This window comes from Oratosquilla oratoria, chromosome 21 (genome assembly GCF_046742065.1).
Source record: "Oratosquilla oratoria isolate Oo_2021 chromosome 21, ASM4674206v1, whole genome shotgun sequence".
NCBI lineage: Eukaryota > Metazoa > Arthropoda > Malacostraca > Stomatopoda > Squillidae > Oratosquilla > Oratosquilla oratoria.
The window spans coordinates 909672-918261 of NC_134797.1; the positions used below are offsets into that span (position 1 = coordinate 909672).

The following is an 8590-nucleotide window of genomic DNA, read 5'->3' on the forward strand; positions in this document are numbered from 1 at the left end:
AAACCAATGACAAATTGAGGCCACAGTACTAATACTTCACATAAAACATTATGTAATCTTGTCAGAATCCTTTTGACTTACTCTCAGTGAAATCAAGGATTTCCATTATCATCATTATTAGAGATGCAATAAAATTAAACCACAGCACAAGTACAAACTTTATTGCAGACTGAAGACTCACCACATTCTGAAAGGAAAAAATATGCTAGTGAAATTTGAGTGCAACTTTGGTATAAAAAGCAAATGGCCTAGTATTGCAACCTACACACATCATGTAACTATTACAATTTAGGATTTGTTCAGTGGTATCAATAGGTGTGGGGTCAACAATGGCCTACAAGGACCTAAGAGTCACTTCCCTGCTATCTTCAACTTTTTCAGACTTGTCCCAAGGTCTCATCAATTTGCTCTGCATTTCTTCTACCTTTGAATGCAAGAGCTGACAGGTATCAAGAGGCCTCCTCCAATTAGCGACTAATGTAACACGCTTCTCTCTAGTAATAAATGGAGGTACCAAGGACCCACTGCCAGCTGCTTTGGGACTGCACAACCAACAAATTGTGGGATAATGAACTGAACGGTTTTGGGAGATCTGGAAGATTTATGAAACTCTTTATTTACTCATGAGCTATTATGTGAGGAGGGGAAAGGGTGGTGGATGAAAGCAGGTACGCGCCTTTGATTTGGCTACCTCCCTTATGTGGGGAAAAAAATATCTTGGCAGAGAGATTTCTATTCCATGCCTGAAGACTATTTCAAGTAAAGTTAGTGGATTCTAGTATACTTGTATTGTGTAAACTACAGATTGCTTCCCATTCTCATCACTCCAAACCTGCAGATTTCATTGTTAAAAATTTTACACATCCACTTCCACAACCTTACTAAATGCTAAACTTGGACTATATGCTTGGCATCATATGGTAAGACATATGCTTGTCAATACTCTCCTTATTTAAGATCAAATTGGCTCAATATTCCACAACCTTCACATATGCATAACTTGCACCAAAGGTACTTTCCCTCTTTAGAATTAGGGGCGATGGGTTAAGCACCATTTACCAATGCTTACAGACAAAGTTATCCTGCTCCCATCACTACTTGGGTTTAAGAGAATGCATCAAAAGGGCAACTCCACAGCAAAACGTGTAGACGTGTGTGTGTGTGTGTGTGTGAGGCTCCCGTTTATCTAGGGATTTTTCGCGCGGGGGGGGGGGGGGAGTGCCAAAGGAGGGGATAGGTTTCTAGTGACTTGTGAATGGTTAATCTAACCATGGCTCTCAATTGCGGTAACTAGCTGAGCCAGTGGCAGCCGCAATTAAGAAAACAAATTTGAAATTTGTATGGAGAAAACGACATGCCAGTGGGCCGAAGCCGAGCGTGCCTGTAAATTGAACAAAGGTGCCAGTGTCGGAGAGGGTCATAATCAATCTACCCACCCCCCAACCGCACCTCTCAAACCGAGTAAAAGGTTTTGGTCGGAGTGACTGCTCCTCCTCCTCCTCCACCCCTCCGTCTCCCCCCTCCCTCGCATCCACCGCGAGCAATACAGTGTTTATGGAACTCGATCTGTATGCCTCGTCCAAGATAATTCTAGCTTCATGTCGTCAGCGGTATTATAACCTAACGTACGTACTTTATTCGAATATATAACATCATGATGAAGGGTAAAGTTGGCATCATTTTGGCCCTCCAGGTATTAGTGATTTTCATCAACTTTTCGGGTCGGTTGAGAAGTTCAGAGGTTCCAAAATGCGACCATAAGGTTAAAGATCGGATTGAGAACTATTCGACTTGTGATGGCTGTTGCAAACACTTTGGATTTGGCCGATGGACTATATACAAACACCTACTATTGCCCTCTTCCATTACCAAGCGCAGCAACAAGGTCAGGGTCGGAACACATTCGTGTACTTCCGAGGTAAGCAACATATAACCCGGAAGCAACAGTGTTATAATAGCAATATGTTTGCTATTATCTGGCGACATTCATCAATGCCCTGGCCCCGTGAGGGCCGATGAGATGGATGCCAAGCTGTCCTGTTTGTTGGGCAAGGGCCTACAAATTGTTCACTTGAACATTTGCAGCCTGACATCAAAATTGGACGAGGTACGAGAGATTACCCGGAGGACTACCCCTGCAGTATTATGCTTCACCGAGACCAAGCTGGACGATACGATAGCGGATCCGGAGGTAGAGATCAACAACTACACCATCGTGAGGAGAGATCGTAACCGGGTTGGAGGAGGCATGGCTGTCTACATACGCAACGACATCGCGTTTGAGCAACGGACAGACATGAACAGTGAGTTAGAGGCTTTGTGGATAAACATTCTCTTGCCAAAATCTAAGCCTATCCTCGTAGGTGCCTGCTATAGACCGCCCTGGCAACATGACTTCTATAGTAAGCTTGAGGATTTGTGTTCCAATACCACAGACTTTCTGAACAAAGAAGTGATTATAACTGGCGACTTGAATACTCATGTAGAATCAACCTCGAATACTCTGCATAATGCGCTAAAGTCATTCTGTTCAATGAATGATCTGAAATAAATTACCACAGAACCCACCAGAGTATGTGCCACTGCTAATTCTGTAATTGATCTTATTTTGGTATCAGATGTTCAGAAAATATGTTCTAGTGGAGTAATTGATATTGGTTTGAGTGACCATAGAGCAACGTATTGTATCAGGAAAGTTTCCAAACAACAAATCAATCAGCATAAAACCATAAAAGTTCATTCTCTAAAGCATTACAGCAAGGAATTGTTCTGCGAAAGGTTGTCCGCGGTTAAATGGTTTTCAGTCGTAAATTGTACAGATGTTGATCAAGCTTGGAATAATTTTAAAGCACTGTTCTTGGGGGTATTAGACAATTTAGCTCCAGTAAAATCAATCAGAATAAAACAACGTTCTGAGCCGTGGTTTTCTGGTGACATCTTGAAAATGATCAACAGGAGAGATAAGGCTTTAAAAGAGTATAAGAAAACAAAAGATCAATCTATTTTCGCTATGTATAAGAAGGTACGGAACAAGGTTCAGGTTATGGTAGACAGAGCTAAGGTAGGATATTACAAAGATTCTCTCCAAACCAACAAAAACAATCCCAAAAAAACTATGGCAAACAATCAAACAGTTAGGTTCTTCCAAAAATCTAAAATCCAAAAGTAGTAACATTGGTCTTAATGTTAATGGGATCGTTACTTTCGACAAAGTAGCGGTGGCTCAAAAATTTAACTCCTTTTTCACCACCATTGCTACCACCCTCGTAAATAATTTACCAGTACCGTCAGGTCATTTTGGCCAAGAACACATTAATAATTATTATTGGAATCAGGGTGTATCCTATGACACCTTTGCTCTGTCTACGGTTGCTAATGTAGATGTGTATAAAATGTTGAAGACTGTTAACAGGTCTAAGGCTACCGGACTAGATAATATTCCAGCCAGATTTGTGAATGACTCAGCTGAGCAGATTACTCCCTGTATCACTCACATAATCAATACTTCGATTCAACAGGGCAAAGTTCCCAAAGATTTTAAATTAGCAAAAGTTACTCCTTTGTACAAGAAGGGTAGCAAAACAGATTCCGGTAACTATAGGCCAGTCTCAGTGCTCGGTATTATATCGAAGGTCTTGGAAAGAGTTGTTTATAACCAGGTTTATGAATACATTCAAAGCAATAACTTGTTCTATGATTTACAATCAGGCTTTCGAAAATCATATTCTACTGATGCATGTTTGGTCACTTTGACTGATTACATCAAAGGTGAAATTGACAGAGGTAATTACTGTGGAATGGTTATGCTAGATCTCCAGAAAGCCTTTGATACTGTAAATCATGATATTCTATTATTCAAACTACAAGCGTTAGGCTTCAAATCAGATGTTGTTAATTGGATGAGGTCTTATCTAACAGGTCGAGAACAGATTGTGAATGTAAATGGTTCAACATCAACAGCAGCAAAAATAACATGTGGTGTCCCACAGGGTAGCATTTTAGGTCCGCTGTTGTTTCTTTTGTATGTGAATGACATGAAAGCTGCTGTGAACTGTAAACTGCTGTTGTATGCCGATGATTCAGCCTTACTAGTTCCTGGCAAAGATGTAAATAGGATTGAGACGTTACTCAGTGAAGAGTTATTGAATGTCAGCAAGTGGTTGTTGGATAACAAATTGTCTCTACATCTAGGTAAAACAGAATCCATTCTCTTTGGCTCCAATCAAAAACTCAAAAATGCTCCCAACTTCAATATCCAATGTAATGATACTAGTATTCAACCTAGGTCTGTTGTCAAATATCTTGGAACAGAAATTGATCAAAATGTGTCGGGAGAAGTTATGGCACAAAAAATAATTAAAAGGGTCAGCTCCAGAACAAAATCTTTGGCAAGAATAAAAAAATACCTAGATGTAGAGACAACGAAGTTACTAGCTTCAGCCCTGGTTCAGTGTCATATTGACTATGCTTGTTCTTCCTGGTATAGCAACCTATCTAAAAAATCTAAGAGTAATCTTCAAACATGTCAAAACAAACTAATCAGGACCGTTTTGAAAATTCATCCACGTACTCATCTAGATTATACGCATTTTAAACTGTTAAATTGATTACCTGTTGAGAAATGTGTTGCTCAGTTAAAGCTTAATCATGTTCACCAATTGTGAATGACTCTTGTCCCAGTTATTTGTCAGATACGTTTACACTTGTCAGAAATGCTCGTTCCCTGAGAACTCGTTCTAGTAGGTCATCTGTCATTGTACCTAGGTTTAATAGTTCGTTAGGGAAAAGTACTTTCAAATACACTGGTGCTATTGCTTGGAACTCGTTACCGACCAACATTCAATCAATTGTATCTAAAAGTAGTTTTAAAAAATCAGTTAAATTTTATCTTTTAGACACTGTTCTCTCTGAAGAAAATAGTTTATATGTTTAATTTACACTTCTTATAATCCTAATTTACACTTCGTATAACCTAGCTTTTCTATGATAATCCTTTCCTAATTGTAATATGAGGACCACAGTGGAAATAAGTCTTTTGACTTTCTGTGCCATCCTCGGATGTACAATTATATATACTGTGTATAATATTGAGTCTTGTATGTATTGTACTTATTGTATGTATGATTGTATCCGAATAAAATTCAATTCAATTCAATTCAATTCACCCACTTTATTCTTGCTGGCCAGTTCCCTGTGGAACTCGACACTCCTAGCATCTCCCAACTACAACCATTCTTACAACCTTATCTTACATCAACTAGTACATGATGATGCTGACATTAGCATAACAAGATGCAAGTATACAAGGATGCAAGCATCCTCTTTATATTTGTAGTTGTATCTGAGGGACCCCCATATTCCGTGAACAAGCTTGATCGCATTTTCTGGGGTTATCAACATACAGGGTAAAAGAATGACTTATTACATCTTGTGGATGGAGGGCCATTCTTGTCCCCAGATCACAAGCAATGCAGCAAGACCATCATTTCATCCATCAATGTCTCAATCTCTGATCATGGCACATTCGATTTTGGTTGTCTAGAGCAGTGTTTCTCAACCAGGGTTCCGCAAGAACAAGCGAGATAAGCTAATGCACTTTTTATTTTTTTTTATTTAATTTCATATACGTAATGCAAAGGGGGCCTTGGGGAAGAGGGGAATGTCTGTTGAGGAAGGACGGGAGAGGACAGAAGACGGGTGAATGGAGAATGGTTGTATATGGATGATGATGTGATGCATGAGGTGGATTGGGCGGGGGAATGGGGGGTGAGGTAGTATGTGTGAGAAAAATTTGACGCAGCCCGAAGGGATTTCTCCCTGTCTTCTCCTTTTATGCATGGGGGACGGAGAGGGGGGGTTGCTGATTTAATGAAGCGGGCTTGCTGTGGATGTGCTGTGTCTTGTGACACTGCTTCTGACCCAGGGCAGTGGACAAGGTGCAGGGATGACCCGTCATCCAGGAGGTGCTCAGATAAGAGGGAGGGTGGAGGGATGTGGAGTGTATTCAGGGATGGAATGGGTGGGAATGATTTTATGCCTTTTCCTTTTTGGCTACCTCCCTTGTAAGGGGGAAAAAGCCTTGGTATATGTATGCATATACGTAATATAATTAACCATGCACGACATAGTCTTGGTTATTGTAATAATGTAATAGACATCACCCTATCTAACCTATTATCACAATGACAATAAAACTAGAAAGATATACTTTTTTTTTGGGGGGGGGGGCGCAAGGGTTCCTTGAGACGTAATTTATTTCAAAGGTTACGCAAGGGTAAAAAGGTTAAGAAACACTGGTCTAGAGTATACTACTCTTCCATGCCAAGAGACCAATATTCAGTACATCTACATTTAGTATAAATACTATGGGTTATGCTTACCTTGATGACATGTAGGAGTCCCAGGTTCTATTCAGACCTGCAAAGATTTCAAATGTCAAATTTCCTACACATTTGCAAACAAAATTTAATCTAACACTTAACTCAGGTTAAAAATTTAGCATCATGTTATCAGACATATGCTTGTCAATATTCTCATCATATAAAATTTGGATCCAGCATTTTCTAGCTGAACCGTTTGAGACACTACGTTATGACCCATGACGTGCATGTGATGTGTATGGTATGTGAAAGCCTTTCTCAATCTGGAGAAAAGAGAATGTAAGCACAAGAGCAAGGAGAGAAGAAATGTCTGGGGAGAAAAAAAAGCATCACATAGCCTATCAAAAAGTTTCTGCACAAAAAGGAAGTAAAAATTAATATGCATCTCCTTAAGTGGGGGAATGGGTGATGAAGGGAGAACACATACATACCAACAGCTTTTTCCTCCTTACAAGGGAGGTAGCCAAAAACAAAGGCACAAAATCCACTCCCACCATGTTTGACAAGAATTATGTAAGAAAAAAAATTAACAATAGACTGAATAATTAGAAAACTTGCAATGCCACTACCATAGCTGTTGCCTCATCTATCATTGTAAAACCCACTTCAGGTAGTATTTGTCCTCATTCCCAGACTTCTGTGGAATAAAATTTGTATTTGTATCCCTATTGTATTGGTGTGAAATGGTTTCTATGCCATCACTCACAGCTAGAAGAGGAGGGGAGAGATGGCTGACAAAATGCAAGAAATACTGATGTTACAACTGACCTTGGGCCTAGGCAATAGCTTTATAATCATTTTAAAGCTTGCAATTTATTTCAACTTTTTCATTTGCAGATGGGAATGATTGATGCACTCATTGCTGTTGCTGCAACAATGAGGTATGTAAGGTTATTAGTCACAATCTTTTATTAGTGGCAGATGAGTTTTGATCTGCATTATAATAATGCAGATCAAAACTCACCTGCCACTGATAAAAGATTGTGACTAATAACCTTACATACCTCATTGTTGCAGCAACAGCAATGAGTGCATCAATCATTCCCATCTGCAAATGAAAAAGTTGAAATAAATTGCAAGCTTTAAACAAGAAATTAATTACAACGGTCAATTCAGTTTCACCCAACCAACGAATTTGATATGTGGCTTATCATGTTTTACACGATCTCCAAACAACTAAGAACTGCAAATTTCCACACCCTGGTTTCCAGAAATCAACAAAACGTCCTTTACAAAATAGAGCATAGAATAACAGGATGAAAGGTGGTGGTGAGGGGCATTAACCATTACGATTATAATTATAATAGTTTTCAGGTGGTGGAAATACTGATGAAACTGATGGGCTAGTCCATACAAAAAAAAACCTGACCCAACTACTCCACAACTAATTACTAGTTTGTCAAAGTCAACTTTGTTCATAACCATCTATCAAACTAACCCATCTATGATGCACAAGTCCAGAGTTCATAGCCACAGGTGATCATTTGTGCTGTCGAAGTGTAGAATTCGTCTGCTATTGTGGAAAACAAAAGTTACTGATGACGCTGTGTCGACAATTCGTAGAATATGTAGAGTAAATGTAGAATTTTATTCTTCTTCTGTTTTCTAATGAATTTAATGAAAATTAATTTATAATAAATATCAATATAGACTATTAAAGGCATTATTACTATTGATATGTATATAGACAATGAAAACTTTAGATAATTGAGTTCTTTACTATGCGCATCAGTTCGAAGTGAACGGAATCTAATATTCATATATATATTTTGTCCGTCTGCGATATTGGCTGCTTGTTATTGTGGCAAAGTAGCATGCAGTTGATACTTTAGAGTCTATATGGGGCGCCCCTACGGACCAGAGCCACACATCATTTTGTCTATGATAGAGGAAAACTCTGTGTCACAATTTTTTAAATTGTGACACCCAGCTCGTTGTCTCCCTTCCCATTTTCTCGTCTGTTTTCTCTCCGTATCAGCCCTTCATTCCCCATAGTCGGGGGAATTTCCAGTCCTTAAGACTTCTAGTAGCTGCATCTTTTCTCCTCCTCGATATCCTCTTTATTTGTCATGTCATTTTTGACAACCAATTCAATGCCTTAACGAAGGGAGAGACTTCTAATATCTAGAAACACACACCCCCCCCTTTTGATTTGTGTTCTCGGAGCCATGCTCAACGATTCGCGCCCACACAAAGCACTCAAACACACC

The 8590-nt window shown here is 39.3% G+C and overlaps 1 long non-coding RNA gene across 1 annotated transcript; it reads right to left on the bottom strand.

Moving 5' to 3' along the window:
• Positions 1 to 83: 83 nt before the first annotated feature.
• On the bottom strand, positions 84 to 7929 carry LOC143036606 (uncharacterized). Its single transcript, XR_012967378.1, has 4 exons — positions 7819 to 7929; positions 7385 to 7428; positions 6381 to 6417; positions 84 to 187 (listed from the first exon to the last, which is right to left on the bottom strand). It is a non-coding gene; the product is annotated as an uncharacterized LOC143036606 (long non-coding RNA).
• Positions 7930 to 8590: the final 661 nt, after the last annotated feature.